The sequence below is a fragment of the Pygocentrus nattereri genome, chromosome 10, assembly GCF_015220715.1.
Source record: "Pygocentrus nattereri isolate fPygNat1 chromosome 10, fPygNat1.pri, whole genome shotgun sequence".
Classification (NCBI taxonomy): Eukaryota; Metazoa; Chordata; class Actinopteri; order Characiformes; family Serrasalmidae; genus Pygocentrus; species Pygocentrus nattereri.
Window position 1 is genome coordinate 21157122 of NC_051220.1, and position 23708 is coordinate 21180829.

Here is a 23708-nt window from a genome sequence, read left to right on the forward strand (position 1 = left end):
TTAATACTCGTCTTTTTCCTCTTTCTAATGAACGCGTGCAGAGATTAAAATGGGCCAACGCTGATTGATGCTGAGAGCTGTGATGGAGAATTAAAAACTTCCTGACAATTTGGGGGGGAAAAGGAATCACAAGGGGTGGGGTGGTGCGGTATGGTGTGGGAGAGAAAGAGAGAGAGGCAGGGGGCTGCGCGCTTTTAGAGACAATTCATCAATCCCTTTTTTCCTCCGTCCAATAAAGTTGGCCATGCCTCTCTGTGGTGCTGGCCTAACAGCCATCGTGGCCTGAATCAGATGGTAGATTACGTTCCACTGAAAAACCCACGGTCCCGGAGGCCCTGAGAGAGAGAGAGAGAGAGAGAGAGAGAGAGAGAGAGAGAGAGAGAGAGAGAGAGAGAGGAGGAGGAGGAAGCGAAAATGGCTGTGGCCCGGCAGGGGGGCTCATGCTAATGAACAGGTGGTGGGGGAGAGGTAAGGTTAAGCCCGTTTGGGTGGGTGTCTCTGGAACCCCGTGCTGCGCGGACAGATGTGCGCGCGGGCGCTCCGCTCCTCATCGCCCCCCCCCCTCCGCGCGCGTGCACTGCCAAGCGAGCAGCCTGTGTTCAAAACGCGCTCATTTATCCCTCTTTGTTCTTTGTTATTTTTGGACCCGGCTCGCGGGCGGCCGAAGCAGGGAAAAAAAAGAAAATCACAAATAAATTAAATAAATAAATAAATAAACAAACAAAAAAACGGGTCTCCGTCTCTCCGGTTCTCCGCTCGTATCAGCTAAAGAACAATGTTTTTATTTTTCCGAGTGCTCGCGCGACACTTGGCTTGTTGGGACGGGAGTGTGAAAACGACCACTGTGACCCCTCCAAAACTGTCTTTTGTCCGCTTCTAACGAGTTTCCACGTTCCAGCGCTGCCCAAAAAAACCACACAGAAGGACTAGCGCGGCGAGACTTCTCTGACCCCTCGGAAAGCAGCGCGGAGCCCGAGCTGAAAGTGAGCAGCGTTTCTCGGCACTCAGAGCTACTGCAGCTCGCGGCTCGAGGCGCTCAGCAGGTGCTCGCGCACGTCTATCTAGTCACCCACTCCCTCGACTCATCTCCATTGTTGAGATTCATCAATCAGACCTCGCAGCTATTGTGGTAAAGTGGTAATTGCCTCAGCAGCGGAAAAAAACACCCAACTGCCTCGCGCTGATCAGAGCAGCTGAAGGCCGATCTGAGGAGAGTCAGACGTTGTTGACTCAGGGGAGTGGAAATCACCTGCTCTGCTGCGAGCAGCTCTTTCTGCTTCAGCCCGGAGAGCAACACCTGCAGCCACCACGGGGGAGGAAAAGTCAGTTAACAGAGTGAGCACTCCCTGCCTCCCTTCACCCATTAGGCTCCTCTTTAGCCGCTTTCAGACAGAAAACTGTTCCAGCACCGGCGCCGGATTCGCACGTTCAGCCCGGAGCGTTTCATGAGAAGGACGTGACGTAAAACGCATGCGGCGAAAAACGCGCGTTGTTTCGAACGAAACGTTTTCAGAGTATCTGTTTGCTGAAAAGGCTTTTCATTACAGTCCTGGGTTTTACAGTCCTGGGTGTTACAGACCTGGGTTTTACAGACCTGGGTTTTACAGTCCTTGGTGTTACAGACCTGGGTTTTACAGTCCTGGGTTTTACAGTACTTGGTGTTACAGTCCTGGGTGTTACAGACCTGGGTGTTACAGTCCTGGGTGTTACAGACCTGGCTTTTACAGTCCTGGGTTTTACAGTCCTGGGTTTTACAGTCTTGGGTGTTACAGACCTGGGTATTACACACCTGGGTTTTACAGTCTTGGGTGTTACAGACCTGGGTTTTACAGTCCTTGGTGTTACAGTCCTGGGTGTTACAGACCTGGCTTTTACAGTCCTTGGTGTAACAGTCCTGGGTGTTACAGTCCTGGATTTACAGTCCTGGGTGTTACAGACCTGGGGTTTACAGTCCTGGGTGTTACAGTCCTTGGTGTTACAGACCTGGGTTTTACAGACCTGGGTTTTACAGTCCTTGGTGTTACAGACCTGGGTTTTACAGTCCTGGGTTTTACAGTACTTGGTGTTACAGTCCTGGGTGTTACAGACCTGGGTGTTACAGTCCTGGGTGTTACAGTCCCGGGTGTTACAGTCCTGGGTGTTACAGACCTGGCTTTTACAGTCCTGGGTTTTACAGTCCTGGGTTTTACAGTCTTGGGTGTTACAGACCTGGGTATTACACACCTGGGTTTTACAGTCCTGGGTTTTACAGTATTGGGTGTTACAGACCTGGGTTTTACAGTCCTTGGTGTTACAGTCCTGGGTGTTACAGTCCCGGGTGTTACAGTCCTGGGTGTTACAGACCTGGCTTTTACAGTCCTGGGTGTTACAGGCCTGGTTGTTACAGTCCTGGGTTTTACAGTACTGGGTGTTACAGTACTGGGTGTTACAGACCTGGGTGTTACAGACTTGGGTGTTACAGTCCTGGGTGTTACAGACCTGGGTTTTACAGTCCTGGGTTTTACAGTCCTTGGTGTTACAGTCCTGGGTGTTACAGTCCTGGGTATTACACACCTGGGTTTTACAGTCCTGGGTTTTACAGTCTTGGGTGTTACAGACCTGGGCTTTACAGTCCTTGGTGTTACAGTCCTGGGTGTTACAGTCCCGGGTGTTACAGTCCTGGGTGTTACAGACCTGGCTTTTACAGTCCTGGGTTTTACAGTACTTGGTGTTACAGTCCTGGGTGTTACAGACCTGGGTGTTACAGTCCTGGGTGTTACAGTCCCGGGTGTTACAGTCCTGGGTGTTACAGACCTGGCTTTTACAGTCCTGGGTTTTACAGTCCTGGGTTTTACAGTCTTGGGTGTTACAGACCTGGGTATTACACACCTGGGTTTTACAGTCCTGGGTTTTACAGTATTGGGTGTTACAGACCTGGGTTTTACAGTCCTTGGTGTTACAGTCCTGGGTGTTACAGTCCCGGGTGTTACAGTCCTGGGTGTTACAGACCTGGCTTTTACAGTCCTGGGTGTTACAGGCCTGGTTGTTACAGTCCTGGGTTTTACAGTACTGGGTGTTACAGTACTGGGTGTTACAGACCTGGGTGTTACAGACTTGGGTGTTACAGTCCTGGGTGTTACAGACCTGGGTTTTACAGTCCTGGGTTTTACAGTCCTTGGTGTTACAGTCCTGGGTGTTACAGTCCTGGGTATTACACACCTGGGTTTTACAGTCCTGGGTTTTACAGTCTTGGGTGTTACAGACCTGGGCTTTACAGTCCTTGGTGTTACAGTCCTGGGTGTTACAGTCCCGGGTGTTACAGTCCTGGGTGTTACAGACCTGGCTTTTACAGTCCTGGGTTTTACAGTCCTGGGTTTTACAGTCTTGGGTGTTACAGACCTGGGTTTTACAGACTTGGGTTTTACAGTCGTGGGTTGTACAGTCCTGGGTGTTACAGTCCTGGGTTTTACAGTCCTGGGTGTTACAGACCTAGGTGTTAAAGTCCTGGGTTTTACAGACCTTGGTGCTACAGACCTGGGTTTTACAGTCCTGGGTGTTACAGTCCTGGGTGTTACAGTCCTGGGTTTTACAGTACTGGGTGTTACAGTACTGGGTGTTACAGACCTGGGTGTTACAGACCTGGGTTTTACAGTCGTGGGTTGTACAGTCCAGGGTGTTACAGACCTGGGTTTTACAGTCCTGGGTGTTACAGACCTTGGTGTTACAGTCCTGGGTTTTACAGTACTGGGTGTTACAGACCTGGTTGTTACAGTCCTGGGTGTTACAGTCCTGGGTTTTACAGTCCTTGGTGTTACAGTCCTGGGTTTTACAGTCTTGGGTGTTACAGACCTGGGTTTTACAGTCCTGGGTGTTACAGACTTGGGTTTTACAGTCCTGGGTGTTACAGACTTGGGTTTTACAGTCGTGGGTTGTACAGTCCTGGGTGTTACAGTCCTGGGTTTTACAGTCCTGGGTGTTACAGACCTAGGTGTTAAAGTCCTGGGTTTTACAGACCTTGGTGCTACAGACCTGGGTTTTACAGTCCTGGGTGTTACAGTCCTGGGTGTTACAGTCCTGGGTTTTACAGTACTGGGTGTTACAGTACTGGGTGTTACAGACCTGGGTGTTACAGACCTGGGTTTTACAGTCGTGGGTTGTACAGTCCAGGGTGTTACAGACCTGGGTTTTACAGTCCTGGGTGTTACAGACCTAGGTGTTACAGTCCTGGGTTTTACAGACCTTGGTGCTACAGACCTGGCTTTTACAGTCCTGGGTTTTACAGTACTGGGTGTTACAGACCTGGTTGTTACAGTCCTGGGTGTTACAGTCCTGGGTTTTACAGTCCTTGGTGTTACAGTCCTGGGTGTTACAGTCCTGGGTTTTAAAGTACTGGGTGTTACAGTACTGGGTGTTACAGACCTGGGTGTTACAGTCCTGAGTGATAGATAGATAGATAGATAGATAGATAGATAGATAGATAGATAGATAGATAGATAGATAGATAGATAGCTCACAACAAAGGGAATGAGAGTGTGGTGCTTTGTCATCCCTTGAAATGAGGTAACTAAGTAGGTATATAAGTAAATAAGTGGAAAACATTTATTGATGAATATTTGAAATTTTAACTTGGTGTTATAACATCTTTAGAGGGCATTGGTGAGTAATGTTTGTTTATTTCCGCTTCAGCTGTTTCTGTCTTCAGTTAAAAGTTAGCATGAACCCCATCCTAAGACAAATATATCCTAAGGTAACTATAAGCACTTTATTCATTCACATTAATGTCTTTCAGGACAGATTTATGTGTAGATGAATGTAGAAGACATTGTTTGACTTTAAAAAAGATATCATTTGTCATTTTCAGTAATGATGTTTTTGTTTACTTTGAGGCTAATGCAACTAAAGTAATGGTGGTCCTCCAGTGTCTCTTTCCGTTGGTCACTTCAGGTGTTCCGTAACTCAACTTTTCCCTTCAGATCGAAGAAAGCTAACCAGCAAGACTTTTATGCCTAGAGAAATATTAATTGAGAAACAAACAAGAACATGTTGGGTTCCTGCGGTACATGCAGAATTACAGGTGTTTACAATGCTTGAAAACTGTTTTTTGATGTGATTTGTATTTTTTGGAAGAATAAAGTGCCGTACTAAAGCAGGAACCCATGCTTTTTTATTTTCTCCCAGTGATTGGCAAAAAGACAAGGGAAATATGCAACACTCAGAAGTGGCTGTAATTAGGGGACAACAGATTTTGACGGGATGCTGTAATCCACATGGGAGAAAAATATGTTTACATGTATGTGTTCAAAATATGTAAACATGTAAAAATGTATCTGCACCATATTTGCGATACACCTCATGTTTTAAAACATGCTAAATATATTTAATCGTGCCATTTTGAATGTTTTAATTGAATGTATTGTAATACAGTTTAGTTTTTTTAAAAAAAAAAAAAGATGGTTAAATAGTTAATCATATTTATTTGTGCAAGTCGGTGAAACATCAGTTACAATGCATTGTTACATTTTTCTGTGTAAGGTACTACACTGCAAAAGAAGTGCTCATGCTCTGAAAAAGGCTAGCAAATTAGCCTGGAGCAGAAAAGAACATGATTAGCTAAACTAAGCATAAAGAAGCTACACTGCTTTGAACTCCTGCAGACATTTCTAACATTGGTATAACGTAACATAATTACTGATGGCTAATTGCTCATTTGCTAGCTTTTCAAAATTCCCATTTAGCCTAAACATTCAGTTCATCATTGCTCAGAGCAAATATGGCCTGAATGCAAATGGTGATTCAGGTCACTGGCCGGCCCACCAGTTTCACTGGGCTACACAACTGAAACAGCCCACCTCTTTCTTTACCCGCAACTAGCTGAGCAAATGACAGCTCGTGCTCTTGTCACACAATAAACTCCTTGCACAAAAAATTACAGGAAAAAAAATTGGTCCAATTTTTTTTTTTTTTTTGGCGAGCTCAACCGAGGCTGGAGGTCAGTAGGGATTTTTGGGATTTTTTTCCTTTTTTCAGCTCTGCCGCCTGACGCCCACTCGGCGTGGCCGTCCTTTTGAGCGAGGCGGCTCGGCCACCTGCTTGCATTGTGGCCGGCAGCTTTGGAGCGCAGCAGGGGGGCCTGCGGGGACGGCCGAGCCGGCAACATGTTCCGGCGAGTTTGTTTGGAAACGGGCGGGCCGGGCCAGAGCGCCGCTCGGGAGGAGGACGGAGCCAAGCACAGCTGACAGACACACACGCCCACTCTCTCGCTCACGATCGCTCGCTCGCTGCCGCCTGCCTCCTCCGTTTTTACACAAATGCTTCTCCTTTCTGCCCCCCACCCTCTACCCACAGACCCCCCATCCACTCCCCTCCTCCCTAACAGGGTCTGAAATCACAGCTTAATTGGCCATTCTTTTGTGGATGACCATCATGGCTTGGCATTTGGGTCCCACAGGTGTGATGTCATCAATAATCGCAGGGTGGCGGGTGATTGTTTATGCTCTCATTGACTACTTTAAACACTATGCCAAAATAGAACTGTAGTAAAATAAGTACGCCCAAAACCGTAGAACTCAAATAGCGGAAAAACACTGCCCAGATGCCATAATACATTCAGACTAGTAGTATGAAAAGGCGTACCTTCTGAGGTGACAGTCAACTTTGAGAAGATTGAGAGGCAGATTTACTAAAAGAGGCGCTTATTACAGATAGTCTACCAATACTTTGTGCTGATGGAAGCGGTTTAGCCGATTATCTACTAAGAACCTCAGCGCAGACGAACACAGGTGCAGCTTTGTAATTAACCCATGTCTAGCTCAATGGTAACCTCTGTTTGTTCTTCATTGTTTTCGTATAAAAGCCCTTTTCCACCACGTAGGAGAAAAAACCTTCTTCCATCCTTCTGTTTCTGGCTCAAATGGTGACTACTTATTGTGTCTATGACTGATTTTCTTGAGATTTTAGCTTAATTAGACAAAATAGTGAGTAGAAAAGGTTGAGAAAATTTGTTATTATTCTTCGATAAAGCAGGTCCAACATTATTTATGTATAAGTCATTATATTAAGAAAATAATATGCTATTTTGACTTATGACTCTGTTTCAAAACAGTTTCATTTAGCTGATGAACTGAACTTGAAACTGATCACTGTTTAATTTCACTGTACATATCCTGGTCGTTTAGGATTTGTATGATTTTAACCTCTTAGCTACGTGCACTGCATCAAAGGCAGTGACATTTCTGCCACAGAAGCCACAGCGCACACAAAGTAACGAACTAGTGAAGCAATGTGTAATTCAAGCATGGCAAAGCCAAGAGAGTTTCAATATGTGTTTATAACAATCCTTAAAACTGCTAAATCTCTATTTAAGATTAGATTAAGTGACCCACAACGGGGAAATTTCACCTCTGCATTTAACCCATCTGTGAAGTGAAACACCACATACACACTAGTGAGCACACACACACTAGGGGGCAGTGAGCACACTTGCCCGGAGCAGTGGGCAGCCCAATCCGCAGCGCCCGGGGAGCAGTTGGGGGTTAGGTGTCTTGCTCAAGTATTCAGAAAAAGCTGTTTAAAACATTCCTTTACTAAACAAAGTACACCAATCAGGGTGCAGCGCACAGTTTGTTTTGACCTGTTGGACATACCGACCCAGTGCAAGCATACGGTTCAACATCAGTGCAGCAGCGAAAAAGTTCGGGAGAGTCTGTTCAAACATAAATGATGGAACTGACCTAACTTTGTGTAAATAGACCACAATATAGAAATATGTACACACATGCAGTCGTGATTGATGTCTTTTTTACTTAATTTATACAAACACTTTCATGTTTTAACAATTGAATTTTATAGTAAACTTGTTTTTGCTAGTTTATGTTTATGAACAGAGACCTACAGATGCAATACAGTAAAGCAAAACACATCTGTGAACCTGCATTTAAAGCATGTTTTTATTAAACTCAAACTTGTAACTAAGTTGCAAATAAATCTCAAACTGAAACTTTGCTTGTTTGTAAAAAGTGATTTCAGAGCCACTCAGTTCTACCTGATGAAAACTGTTTGCCTTCAGTGTTTTGTGCTTATGATCATTTTGATCATTTTAATAAACATCAGTGTCAGACTAATTAATGACATTCTATTAAAAGATTGGTTTATCAAGAGTGGCACTGGAGTATTTTTACCTAAAATGTGTTAATGAAGCAAAAGTCTTGTTACAAAAAAAGGTCATAAGACATTAGAGTCGTAATGTACTTTTACTTTCAGTACTGAAGTGCATTTGAAGGCAAATACTTTTGTACTTTTACTCAAGTGGAGGTCTAATGGGAGGACTGCTTTTACTGGAGTAATATTTTACCTTGGGTATCTCAACTTTAACTCAAGTACATGTTTTGTGTACTTCATCTACCACTGTTTATCCATATCTGAGCACAAACAATGGCAACCATATTAGGACCCAGAATAAGGCAAGCTTTTCACAGGCACAGTCAGTACTGACTACCAGTCTGGTTGTGGTTAATTACAATATTCTTTCCCAGTATTTTTTGCTTAGTGTATTCCTATAAATGCATATACAAATACACAAAAGAGCAGTACCCCCCCACCCCCCAACCCCCCAACCCCCCCCCCCCTTTCGTTTTCTTATAACTGAAAAAAAGGTTGCATAAAAGTCAGATTTACCTGATTCAAACGCATACGTTGGCTCAACATGAATGAAATATGTTACATCATCCATGTGTGAGTACTGTTTTGTTCAATTTGAGTTGGGCGGGACTAAATTAGGCAGAGGTAACATCAAACCTGCCAAAGTGTCAATCAGAGTTAGCAACACAGTTGTACTTTACAGGCATGGTGCACAATTAGGCACACAACAAAACACAACTTTCTACAAATCACAACCTTAAGGATTTGAAACCAAGTTGACCAGGGCTTTAAGGAGAATAGCATGAACCACTGCAATTAAAGACTCTGCATGTGGTACTCTGCATTTCAGATGTCACTGTTATCTCAGTATTGTAAGCCACTGGGCCAGCTCACCTGAACAAGCCCCTCCACTCCCTATGGTCTCATTTAAAGTGGTTTATATATCATCATGCTACCTTTAAGGGTACCACTGAGGGAACAGCAGGGCCACGTGCTCACGAGCAACTCTCAGGAGCCACAGTGGCACACAATTACTTCCAGTGGTAATGGGTCTCATTCTGAAAATTCATGAGATACATGCAAGTCCCTTTAATGACCAAAGACCTGGGGAACACTTTTGTTTTTTCCTACTAATTTATGAACCTGCTGTCTCCAATTTTTTCTTCTGTTTTTTTTTCTCAAACACAACAGTGAGTGAACACTGTTCCACCCTTTCTCTTCAGATATTTGTAGACTGCTGCAAATGGGTGCTTGTTACAGTCAGTATCACTTTGTTATAGCAAAACAGGGTTATAGCTAGGAGATTGTCATACGCTGAATAGCGACATTGTGCTCACATCAGATCTCCAGACATACTGTGACCTTGAAACTGAAACTTTCCATGCCGCATTACACAACATATGGCAATGATAACACTCCATCGTGCTTCAAATGTCAGCTCTGATGGCCTGCTGATAGTCATTCAGGGACGTTGGTATGGTTTATTCATGAAACATCCATCTCTCGTGTCATTTCGGGCATTTGTTATTGTTGCTAGTGCCATTAGCGCAGAAGGTGACACGACCAGTAGCTAGTTTTTAAATGCCAACGAGTTCAACCGGGTCTTTATCTAATAGGAAAGAGGGACCAGCAACACAGCGTGACTCAAAACAGCCAAATGCACGAAACCTTCCATCAGCAGTAGTGCTGCACCCGGGTAGTAGCTGCAAGGGAAGGCATGTGGGCTTGCACATGCACAAACACCAACACACTCACACATTGACATGACTTCAGCATTTTCAGTGTCAACGAGGGGTAGATTGAGGACGGCGGTTTGTGGGCCGGCGAGGTGACAAAGTCATTGAGAGAGTGTGTGAGAGAGAGAGTGAGAGAGAAAGAGAGAGACAGAGGGACCTCAGGGGGAAAACACCTGGGCAGCAGAGGCACGGGCCAGAGGAGATGAAAGCGAGTTGGAGCAGCTTTTTGATAGCCCTCTTCAAAGCCCTAACAGGAGAGAAAGAGAAATTCTCCCAGAAGACTGCGCTCACCTGCTATATCTGGCACAGCAGGCTTCCGGAGCGCGCTGTACCACCGCGCAACTTTTGCTTTTATCAGCCCTTCCTCTTCCTCTACTTTTTCTTTTCTTTTCATTCCTCCGCAGTCAGGGAAATTACCTTTTACTTTTTTTTCTGATTCTTTTTTTTTAAAACAATAGCAGGCACAATTTGCCGAACTACAGCTATGTGAATAAGTTGTTTCCAGAGGTGGAGTGTTAGTTATCTGAGTGGGATTTTTTTTAGCATATTTTAGTCATACAGCAAAGAAAAGACGTCTAGCTAGTGACATTTACAGCCCACACCGAAGAAACCACATCATGTCTCATCATGCAAATATTGCATTTTGGTAGGTTGTGACGTGCCCTCTTAACAACAAAGGTTATTAAATGGCCTTTGCCTTGTGTGTCCAGTTCAAGGAAAAATCTTTAATCTTGGCAGAGAATATTTACAATGTAGAGGCTCTTTAACTCCTTAAATGACCAGGACCCACTGGCGGGCCTAAAGTTGTATTACACACTTCTATAACCTAAGAACAGCTATAAACAGCCAATTTTGCTCCTACAGTGGTGCCGCAGTAGAGACAAGAGTGAGATTTTCCCGTTTAAAGATTAGAAAAACCTTAGATGATGTACCTTGTAGGTGGGAGGAACTTTGGGAAAATTGCAAGCACTTTTTTGAAAGGGGGGGCGGGGGGTTGGGGGGTGTATTTAAAAGTGAACAGTTTTGATTGTTTTGGTAACAAAGATAGCTAACAGTAATGCTAAGAAGCCAAAAAACATTTAAAAAATTCATGCATTTTGTCAAACTTGTAAGGTGGTGGTATGCAATGTTGCCTACTTGACAAAAAACATGTTAAATAAACATAAATCTAAATAAATAACATGGAAATTTTAGTTCAGGATGCCCCTTTAAGGAATAATGCATTGAAAGTTTTTTAGGGAACCAATAGAGGTTCTTCTGTAACATCATTCAAAAACATTCTTTAGCACATCAATTCTAAGAGTGTAGATGTGCAGACTGTGGATTTGCATTGCAGAAGTGAAAGTTACAATGAATATAGTTTTCAGATTTATTGAAACAGCCCTTCACTGGCAATCTTCAGATCTAATATAGACACACAAGAACTTTGCTGTGCTATGATGAATGGTAGCTGGCCTGATGGACATGTGTGGAATATTAGTGTGTTTATTAGAGAGAGAACATTGATGTTGCTTTCTATCCGGGTGGAGAAGAGAACATCTCAGATCCCCTGACTAACGATATTTATGCACCAGCACGGTGACACTCGTAATCAATCATTAATATTCACACGTCCGTATCTCATACAGCGACTACCAAACACACACACACACACACACACACACACACACACACACACACACACACACACACACACACACACTCAGAAACATTCAAGTCACATAAACTTGCAATGCCCTGATGCTCTCGCTGACATTCAGCTGTCCCCAGTGCACCTATGGGAGACATATTCACAATGTGTTTGCAGAGATAAACAGCCAAATGTGCAGTCACATTCATATTCCCCTTCCGACAAACTAGAATCAATGAAAAGAAATTCTGGTCATAAATGTGGATTAAAATGATCACAGTTGTGTAGGATAAAATTCATCAAGTTTTGAAATACACCTACAACTTTGCTTTAGGATTGGATTTTCATGTAGCTTTGATAGTGTTAACTCTTTGAAGTTGCAGTTATTGCTGGTGTCAACAAAAACATGGTGTGATGTTATTACATAAATATTAATTACCTTGCTTGTAGCCTTTTGGAAAAAGAGGAGAAATAATGTTTAAAGTTCTAAACATTTAATGAACTTGCATTTGTAACAATTATAGTTACATATTAATTTGATGAAAAGCAAAGGCAAACCATGACTTCTAGAGCTATTACTAAATGTCAAAGCATGGTCAACAATGAGAAGAAAACACATCTACAATAATGCTAATCTATGCTGGTGCCCCTATAGGATTCTAATAGTGTGTTAGCTTTAAGCTATCTGCAATTCACATCAACATTTTTTGCCTTTTTTAGATTAAACGCAGACAGACATTGGAAGCTTGTAAAAGACATTCAAATTTTTATTTGAAACTAGTGGCACATTTATTAAGTTATACCTTGTAGCGGTTTTAAAGTGACCTGACAGCCCTGACATCGAGCTGCCGCTGCTTATTTCCATTTCTAACACCTGACTGAAACCTAGTTTGATTATGGCATGTACTCACACAGAGTGACAGATCTAGGATCTAGATCTATCCATAAGGCATTATATCACAGGATTAGTCTCACTCTTTGAAAATGATAATATAATTGTTTGATTATACCATCAGTTTCTAATTATGTTAGTGGTTAATGTGAGAGGCTTTCATATCTGCTCGTGAAGTCCTAACCTGGCTGTATCTATGTAGATGCACCAGAGGAAGAAAAATCCTGATTCGAGCTTTCTTCTGTTTGCTGTTTTCAAGTACTCTTTTTTCAAAACTCTTTTATTTGCAATGAAACTCAACAATGCAATTATTACAATGCTTGCAGAATTTAAATACAATGAGCATGACTATTATATTAAATATGAATGAAACAAAAATTACACATATGTATTTTTATTTTACGCGATCATTAGGCTTAGAAGGCCCTGAGGTTTCCCACTGATTAATAGTTCAGTACCTTTACAATTTTTCCACAAAATAAAACATTTTGAAAATGGCACCACTGAATGCAAATCAAATGTAAATGCAATGCATTACAATACTCTGTAATTAATGCAATTATGTAATTACTTTTAATTAGTACAGCAAAATGACAGTAATAACTCGACTTCTAAGGGATATTCCTGCTGGGTTCAGAGAGTGAAATGTTGAGTCTACTTTTGTTGCTCATAAGTGATGAAGCTTTGAAGACGGGGTTGGGTGTTAACGTGTGTTATTGCTTTCTTTTTCCTTTTTTTTCTTTTCGTTCCAGAAGCCTGTGAGGCAGGCCAATTATTGCACAATCGTACTTTTTTATTGTTCCCAGCTGCTGAAATGATTACTAAATGTCAGTAAGATGCAACATTTCCTGTGAAATTACTGACAGTAATCACTTCTCCTCCCAGCGCCGCACTCCCTAATATGAATACACTGCCGCGGCAGTCCGCCTTGATGCTTTACGCCCGGACTTCTTCATCTTCTTTATTGGATTCTTCTTCCTCCAAACCCAATCACGGTAAACACGCACACTGCATCACTCCCTCATTGAGTGACTGCACCTCCTGGCATGTTTGGTAATAATGTGTTGTTGCATTGCATTTCTCTGTGTAGGGACCCTCGATCACAAGGAGTTTGGGGGCTGAGATTCGGTTGCAGCCTCGTGAGGATGAGCGCCCACACTTTCATCTCATCTTCGCCTTATCCCTTTTCCTTCTTTAAAAGTTGTTAAATGCTACTTTGTGCCATGGTGTCGATGACAAAGTATGATAAGTGAAAGAAGATGAAGACAATCAACATATCAACATAAACTGGACAAATGATATATTTTGTTGATTTTCTAAGTGAAAATAAGTTACACCTTCAATAGGACACAAACTTAAATATGGCTTTTTCTTGTAAATTGTAGTGTGCAATTTAAATTTTTATTTTAGTTTAACCTGTTAGAAAAAAATAAAACTCATATGTAAAATAACTTTTGCAAAGGCCAAACTTCATGTGCTTTTTGTCTACAATATGTTAAATTCAGGATATAAAAGGTAATTGTACATTTCAATGTGCAGATGTGTGTTTTCTGTGTATCGTATGGATGTGTTGTCATTTTCACTTAGAAAATCAACAGAATTTGTCAGTGTGCTTCTTGTATCTCCACTCTTTGTCCATTTTATCAGGTCTACCTATCAAGTGGGTGCACTTTGTAGTTCTACAATTACAGACTGCAGTTCTTTTTGTAGATCTGTAGATCTGTTTTTCTGCATAATTACTTCACCCCCTTTATTCTGTTCTTCAGTGGTCAGGTGACATCCCATTCTTAATCCATAGGGTTTAATATGATGTTGACCCACCCTTTGCAGCTATAGCTTCAACTCTTCTAGGAAGGCTTTCCGCAAGATTTAGGAGTGTGTTTATGGGAATTTTTGACCATTCTTCCAGAAGCGCATTTGTAGGGTCAGACATTGGTGTCAGACAAGAAGGCCTGGCTCGCAGTCTCCGCTCTAATTCATCCCAAAGCCGAGGGTCTATCGAGGTCAGGACTCTGTGCTGGCCAGTCAGGTTCTTCCACACCAAACTTGCTCATCCATGTCTTTATGGACCTTGCTTTGTGCACTGGTGCGCAGTCATGTTGGAACAGGTAGGTGCTATCCCTGAACTGTTCCCACAAAGTTAGGAGCATGAAATTGTCCAAAATCTCTTGGTCTGCTGAAGCATTAAGAGTTCCTTTCACTGGAACTAAAGGGCTGAGCCCAACTCCTGAAAAATAATCCCACACCATAATCCCCCCTCCACCAAACTTTTCACTTGACACAATGCAGTCAGACAAGTACTGGCAACTGCCAAAACCAGACACGTCCATCAGATTCGATGCTTTGCATTGCACTTGGTGATTTAAGGCTTGGATGCAGCTGCTCGACCATGGAAACCCATTCCATGAAACTCTTTACAGACTGTTCTTGAGCTAATCTGAAGGCCACATGAAGTTTGGAGGTCTGTAGCAATGGCCTACCACTTCATGGCTGAGTTGCTGCCGTTTCCAGTCACTTTTACTTTGTTATAATACCACTAACAGTTGACTGTGGAATATTTAGTAGTGAGGAAGCTCCTGAGAGTGATTCATTCTTTCACAAGTGTTTGTAGAAGCAGTCTGCATGCCTAGGTGCTTGGTTTTATGTACATGTGGCCATGGTAGTGATTGGAACACCTGAATTCAATGATTTGGATGAGGGACTGAATACTTTTGGCAATATAGTGTAGATAGATAGATGGATAGATACATAGGTTTATCTAGAGATAGATAGACCAGACCACTGGGTATTCTTGGTTGGTGGACTGTTCTCAAACCAACTGTGACACTGCTGTGCTGAGAATTGTCCCATTGGTCCCATGATGAATACAATAGAGGGGGGCTGGTAAATTGTGCAGCAACAGATGGGTTATTCTCATGAACAAGACAAACACTGGAACTTGAAAAAATTGAAATGAATGAAACAATGTTTTCTTTTTTCCCTTTTTTGAATATGCAAACAATGATATCTGGTCGAATAATTAATGTTAAACCTTAATGATTTAAAGTTTTTAATCAATTTTAGTACTTCCACTTTAAGTGACCTAATTCTACTTACTGCAACACAGTAAGATAAATTTGTAAAAAATATATTTTTTCCCATTTTTTAAAAAATATCTACAAATCATTGTCAGAGTATTTAAAAGCATTTTAAAGAGTTATTAAACATAGATAAAATATAGTATTTACCAATGTTATCTCATTACTGCAACACAATCAGTCATTGAGATTTGTGTTATTGCTTGTGCCAGTTTACATGAAAAACAAGTGAAAAGGCAAACCTATTTTTCCGAATATAAAAAAAGTTAAATATTAGAATCAAGTTGATATAGCATAGTTTACTGTAAAAAAAAGTACTGCTAAATTTGATGGTCAGTGTCTGGTTTCAAAATTTTTGTAATTGAAAAAAAAACAACTTTTTTTTAAATTTTGATCTTTATTTCACAGATGTTTGTGTTTATTTTAATGATTGCTATTGTTATTATTATAGTAAAATACTGTATGTTACTAATACTGTAGTTGAGCGTAATTGTTTGATTCCCTGCTCGGGCATGTACATCACACTATAGCAGCAAGACACTACTTTTGCCAACCTCTGTAACAGCACTGATCAAATCCATTAAAGCAGATATAGTTAGAAAGAGATCCATTGTGATTATAATAATTTTAGCAAAAAAAACCCAAAAACTTTAAAACATAAAATAAAAATAAAAAAACATACATTAGGTTAGTTTGATATACCAAATTTTATGAATACCATTTATCTGAATGACGTTCCTAGACATGTTTACGGCTTTTTAATGAGAAAGACCCAGATGGGCTATCAAGTCATTATAAACCTGCAATGTGCATCTATATGGAAGGTGTTTCTGATAAAATGGCCAATGATGTATTTACAAGGTAAGCGTACCTAATAAACTGTGTACACTTATTTTTCAAATGGAAAGATGCATTGTGGCTGGAATTCAGGCAAAGATGAAAAAGTAGAAGAGACAGCACTGTTTTAAGGGCAGAGGATGAGAAGTTGAAGGGATGTTATGGTGTTTAAGCAAAGCTCCGTCCAATTCTCTTTGATAATGAGGAATATTTCTCGCCGCAGGTGTGAATTCATTGTGAGGCACAGGCCTTAATGCACGGCCATGCATGTCGCAGACACTGCAAACATAACTATTCGCATTAAATGAATTCAATTAAAGCCGACACATTGACAAACACCCTTAAGGCTCGTAGATAGAAGCTGTTTACACAGAACAAGAATAAGTTGTCTTATGAGAGGCACAGCTGCCACTTACCAGGAAACCAAACATGAACACATGCACAGGCTCTGCGAGAGGTTGAGGAGTATCTAACGAGGGTTCGGCATGCAAACAAACATTCCAGCGATTTTGTGCCTGCTACCTTGTTAGTCTCGGTGATTATTAAAAAGCTGGCGGGCTGTTTGATCTGCAGAACGGATAATACTCTTGCCATCTTTCTCTCCCCGTTTCACGCCCACATGTGTGGCATAAAGAGAATTATTCATTGTTTTTCACCAAGCAACAAAAGTGTGCCAGCTCAAAGAGCATCTGCCTTCCCAGTTAATTTAATGTTCGTCAGGATCCAAATTCATTGATGATTTGGGGTTGATTCATGTAATCTGCCCGCTGTGCCAAGTTTGGAAGGGTGAATAAAATGGATGTATTCTTTAAGAGGGAAAATGAATATGTTCTGAGAGTGTCTTCATTTTTGTACCTTTAAAAAAACACAGGAAAATTCTTTAAGATAATGTTCTTAATGTTGTTGGAGCCTTTTTACTCTGCTAGCTTTTAGAAGTATAGATACTTGTTAATTCACTTGTTTTCAGGAACAAAAAGATCCATCTGCTTGTTTTGTGGGCTATGTTTCTAGGAATTATTCTGGCACATCATACTGTTTTGCTCTTAAATCCATCAACAGCTCCAAACAACCTCTGAGGCTTCTTTCCGCTTTTGCCTCCATGTACCTTGCGCAGCATTTTAGTTTGTGTGCCTGCATGTGTGAGTGAGTGTGTGTTTGTGTGTGTGTGTGTGTGTGTGTGTGTGTGTGTGAGAGAGAGAGAGAGAGAGAGTGTGTTTTCTCACCATTGCTATTGTAACATGCAAAAGGGTAACCTTACAGGAGAAGGACACAAGCATTCTTAGCATCAACATCTTTGTAATTTAATATGTTTTTTAATAGTTTAATGTGGTGCATTTCTGTTCATCTATTAATCATAAAATGTACAACCCCAATTCCAATGAAGTTGGGATGTTGTGTAAAACATAAATAAAAACAGAATACGATGATTTGCAAATCCTTTTCAACCTATATTCAATTGAATACACTACAAAGACAAGATGTTTAATGTTCAAACGGATAAACTTTATTGTTTTTTGCAAATATTCACTCATTTTGAATTTGATGCCTGCAACACGTTCCAAAGAAGTTGGGACAGGGGCAACAAAAGACTGGGAAAGTTGAGGAATGCTCAAAAAACACCTGTTTGGAACATTCCACAGGTGAACAGGTTAATTAGAAACAGGTGAGTGTCATGATTGGGCATAAAGGGAGCATCCCTGAAAGGCTCAGTCGTTCACAAGCAAGGATGGGGTGAGGTTCATCACTTTGTGAACAACATTGTTGAGAACAATGTTTCTCAACATGCAATTGTAAGGAATTTAGGGATTTCATCATCTACAGTCCATAATATCATCAAAAGGTTCAGAGAATCTGGAGAAATCTCTGCAAGTAAACAGCAAGGCAGAAAACCAACATTGAATACCCGTGACCTTCGATCCCTCAGGCGGCACTGCATTAAAAACCAACATCATTCTGAAACGGATATTACCACATGGGCTCAGGAACACTTCAGAAAACCACTGTCAGTGAACTCAGTTCGTCGCTCCATCTACAAGTGCAAGTTAAAACTCTGCCATGCAAAGTGAAAGCCATATATCAACACCACCGAGAAACGCTGCCGGCTTCTCTGGGCCCGAGCTCATCTGAGATGGACTGACGCAAAGTGGAAAAGTGTCCTGTGGTCTGACGAGTCCACATTAATTTGTTTTTGGAAATCATGGACGTTGTGTCCTCCAGGCCAAAGAGGAAAAGGATTGTCCGGATTGTGATCAGCGCAAAGTTCAAAAGCCAGCATCTCTGATGGTGTGGGGGTGTGTTAGTGCCCATGGCATGGGTAACTTGCACATCTGTGAAGGCTCCATTAATGCTGAAATGTACATACAGGCATTATGAAGCGCAAAATACGACAACGGAGACCCCAGACTGTTGAGCAAATGAAGTTGTACATAAAGTAAGAATGGGAAAGAATTCCACCTTCAAAGCTGCAACAATTAGTGTCCTCAGTTCCCAAACGCTTATTGAGTGTTGTTAAAAGGAAAGGTGATGTAACACAGTGGTAAACATGCCCCTGTCCCAACTTCATTGGAACGTGTTGCAGGCATCAAATTCAAAATGAGTGAATATTTGCAAAAAACAAAGTTTATCAGTTTGAACATTAAATATCTTGTCTTTGTAGTGTATTCAATTGAATATAGGTTGAAAAGGATTTGCAAATCATTGTATTCTGTTTTTATTTATGTTTTACACAACGTCCCAACTTCATTGGAATTGGGGTTGTAATAAAATGAACTAATGAGGTTCACTTACAAACTGAAAAATGCAACATTAAATAAATGAACTCTGTCATTTTTAAGTAACTGCTTTATTCAAAATGGATCAAGAATAATGAAAGTACATTTTAGTGAATGAAAACTGTTGGGTACAAACAGATTTCACTTCAATGAATTGCAGTGTTTTCAAACTGCAGATATACAGATATATATAAGAGCCATTAAGTTCAAGTTAATTTTTCAGATTCAGGAAAAAAAAAATATGTAGAAGCCAAGAATATTACCAAATTTTGTCAGTACTTAGATTGTCCACAAATAGCTTTTATCAAAGCTTCCGTTTTTTTCAGGAGAAGAAGTCTGCAGGGATATTTTTTCACACCTCCAAAATTCAGTTGGTTACACTTTCTTCTTCTAACAAACCAAGGAATCCCAAACACATTCAGTGATGTTGAGATCTGGACTCTAGGGTGTTTAGACAACACCAAGTTGTTTTTTTTTGCGAATTTTCTTTTCTCATTAACACCTTTTTGACACACATCCTTCATAGTTTTCTTCTCACAGTGGAAGGACTGACAGACACTTGTGGATAGTTTCAGATCTAATTCAAAAGTGGCGCTTCATATTCTCCTCTTTCTCAAAGATGGAAGCTTGAAATACCGTTTATCTGATGGTGACAGGTTTGGTGGTCTTTTGATATTTTAATAATGTAGCTTTTTTACTTTTATAGTTTGATTGTTTATTCGGTCAGTCTGTGAGTCAGTAAGGGATGAACTGTATTGCACAATGTCACAATGCAGCGTTAATAGTTTAAGGGCTGTCCAGTAAAATAGTTGGGGACATTCCAACATGAGTGTTCCAAAAACGCACCTGTTGCCCTACTCTGACTGAGTCACCCCACGCCACCTCTTACACAGGGGATGTCAGAACAGTAGGGGATTTCCTGAGTGTGACAGAGACCTGAGGACAGATTGAATGCTTGAGGATTAGATCAGACTCACTCATTCAAATGTACAAAGCTTATTTTGGTCCGTTCTCTGTTTTGTTACGCGTTTGGTGTTGTATTATTTGATTAACAAAATACCAGCCTTTGATTGACAAAATTATGTATCGTATTGAGTCATCTGGTGATGCAAATGCACTGGAAACAGTAATGCATTGAAATTACTCATGTGTACATCATTTGTACATAAATAAAACATTGCCAGAAATAAGTCAACAGATTTTTTTTTACAATTCATGTAGATTCAAATAATTTAAATCCAGTACTTTTTCAGTGCACAGAAAGAAAGTTATTGTTAAAAAATGTTTGCTGTACATTGCACTGAGGGCACTGTTACACTAAAGCAAAGCTGAGCAACCACAAAGCATGAACTGAAAAGTGCAAGTTAACTTAAAATGCATCAATCAAAAGGAGAACCCAGTCTTTCTGAGTTTGTTACACACATGAAGCAGATAAAGTGTCTGCTCAGACAGATTCTCAGAAGAATCCATAACAGGTTTCTGCAGAAGAGGGTGAACTGTTGCATATCAGATTTCAACTAGGAATACTGAAGAGTTCATGATGGAAAGAATATAAAGACCCTTCAGTAACCTTCTTCAGAAACACAGTAGAGATAACATCAGTAACAATGTGGAGGAGTTCATGTTTCTGGTTTCTAACTGCCATTTGGATGTTATGACAAGGTTATGATAAACGGCAAGAATTTTTCACAAGGCTCAGCTGAAGGTCCTGCACTGCAAATCAATGTGGTATGTGGTAAATAGATTTTTAAGGTTTTTAGCAAATGCTTTGAAGGAAAGTTGTACATCACTGTGCAGTTGGTGGCAAAAGAGAAATAATCTATCATGCACAAAAGGACACTTAACTGTATGAATCTTCAAAGAACAAGTTCTAGATTACCTGGAATTAATATCTCCTGAGGGCCTGGGGTCAGATTCACAAAAGCAAGTAAACCAAAGATGTTAAGATCAACACCGGACATTCATAAGAATGTTCTTAAGTGCAGTGCTCAATGAAATAAATAAATGAATCAACAAATAAATGTAATTTTAAATATTTTCTTAAAGGGCTACCCTGGCCAAAAATCCATATCGGTGGTAAATGTGCTTATTAACCCTCTGCAGTGATGCCAGATGTCCTAATGGTAAGATTTTCAATTTTAAGGCTAGGAAATCCCTGATTCTGATGCTGTATCGTCGTGGTGGGAGGAGCTTTTGAAAAACCACAACTGATGTGAGGCAGAGACCTGAGGGCGGGCAGTTTGACGTTTTTTTTAATCTTCTTCCGTTAGCTGGCTAAGGCAGAAAGACGCCAGATAGTTAACATTACTTATAGGAAACTGAATTTCCCATCTGTATTTATAAGCCTCTACACCAGTGGATTTCTGTATTGCTGTAGAGGAGACTCCCACCATTTGTATGGTATGTGTGCATACTGGTTTGTATGCATGCTGGGTAATGTAGTGAGCAGACACTGATGAAAGCACAAAAAGGATTTAAAATAATGAATTCTGTCAAACTGATGAAGCTGAGAGACACACGCCTGTAGTACACAGCATGACAAATGACATATTAAATGCTGTTTATTTTCCTTTGCAAGCTATAGGTTATTTGTTGTGTAGCATATCAGTATCATGACACATTTTGTGAAAAATGATATTAGATTAGGGCTATGAAATGTAATATTTATATACTGTTACTGTCATCAACTGTGATATTTGTTGTTGATCAATCACATGAAAACATGCTTTTCTGAGGCTACTGTGGACATCATCAGTGCTTAAAGAACACTGACCAACTGCATGTTTCATTTTAAAGGGAGCAGAACTAGTCTCATTTACCTGGATTAAGTACTGTGTGAAGAATTGAATAAAAATATAGTCATAGTTAAAGAGTATATTTTAAATGTAAAAGTACATTTTAAATTACTTGCTCTTTTTGTCTGTTACAACTTCAGAAAAACAGAATATTGTGATGAATAAAATGTATTGTTAAAATTTTCTTCCTTAACTGCTCATTCATTTTAATCAGCTCGGTCTGGGAGGAAAGGAAAATGTTAAAAAAAACAAAAACAAATACATTTTGGTAACCTTGATCTACTTTAACAAGTTAAATGCATGTCATTGTCAGGGGTGAGCACTTCATTTTAGGTTCTTAGCACAGCATTGTGCCCAGGTTCCCTTACAAGAAAATGAAGTGAATGTTTATTATGTTTTATTTCTTTATGACATTGGTTGGTTTGCATTAAGGGTAAAACAGCTAACAATCAATGAGGTAAATCGTGCTTTCACTGATAAAAAAATGGTATCTTGGCAAGTGAAATGATCTTAAACAGTCATTATATCTAATTTTTTTTTTAAATTTTGAGATAATTAAAAGTTTTTGTAGGCATTTTAACTTGATTTAAGTAATTTTGTCAGGTAAAATGATCTCACTATATTGGTAGATAATTCTGCTGCTTTCAGGCATGTTTCTTAAAATAGTGAGATAATCTGACTTGCTAAAATTACATACACCAAGTAAAATGTCTAGAATAGAGTTAAATAATCTTAGAGTTACATGAACCTCAACATTAGAAGTATTAGATATATTAACTAGTTTTAAGATTTCACTTGTCAAGTTACCAGTTTTTGCAGTGTTGAATCATCAATCTAACTGTAGTTCAAAAAGGATTCAACTTCAGGTTTGTCTCTGTACAAAATGTCAGTCTAATTATAGATAAAAAAGCATATTTATTCTAATTTTTTCTCAAACTGCTCAACAAATGGTTGATTGTAAGTTGAAATAACTAACTCACTTTGTCTCATGTCTTCAGCTGCCTCAGTAAAGGAAGAGGTGTCATCTTTTTCTCCCTCAGTGACTGCAGCTGCCTCTGGAACTAGCAGTGCATGTGTTACAGGTTAGCTGCTGAACTGAGGCTGAGTTATGATTACAGACACGTCTGTTAACTCTCAATTAACCATTCCTACAGTGGTTACTAGCCCCATTAAATCAAATCCTGCTTCTTTATCAAACTTATACTTGTTTGAGTAATCGCTAGTTAGCAAACGAGCTAGCTTACTTCTCTGCAGACTATGTAGCCTACTGTTTGGCACTTTAAGCTCACCTATTTGCTGAAAGACGCTTGTCAGCAGTTGCCTGCCTGCCCTCTTTCAGCTTTTTCTCTCACTCTCTGCACTCCTTGCACTTCTGGAATCCTGTTTTTGGTTTTGGTTTCAAAGTTGGTGAAAGTCGGTGACTACTCTCTCTTTATTTACACCGTAGGAGGATCAAACCACTTTTGCTTTAGGGGAGGAGGGAGAGTGGGGCAGGAAACAGACATATGAGCAGATAAAGGAAACAGGCAGATTAGCAGAACTTATCATGGAAGCTAGTATTTATTTCTGTATTATCAGAAGAAATAAAAATGAGCAAAATTAGAAACTAAAATGAATTTATTTGCTTTTGGAGGGCCTCTCTTCCTGTAATGGGTAGCGGGGAGGCAGACACACGTGCTGAGATAAGCGAGATTTATTAAGGGCGAATCCAGGGTCATGGTCAGAACGGTCCAGGTTTATATAGCCTATACGGATAGATCGGGGGGCAGACATGACATAAACCAGACTACAACAGACCAAACACCACAGCAGATAACACCAACAACAGAGACAAAGATCAGCACAATCAAACAAA

At 40.5% G+C, this 23708-nt stretch overlaps 1 long non-coding RNA gene across 1 annotated transcript in view; it reads right to left on the reverse strand.

Moving 5' to 3' along the window:
- Window positions 1-23279, reverse strand: part of LOC108425631 — a 54605-nt gene extending 31326 nt beyond the window's left edge. The window contains exons 1-2 of the long non-coding RNA XR_001857720.1: window positions 23143-23279; window positions 22834-22914 (exon numbers count right to left, since the gene is read on the reverse strand). This is a non-coding gene — a long non-coding RNA (uncharacterized LOC108425631). The remainder of the gene's footprint in view (window positions 1-22833; window positions 22915-23142) is intronic.
- Window positions 23280-23708: the final 429 nt, after the last annotated feature.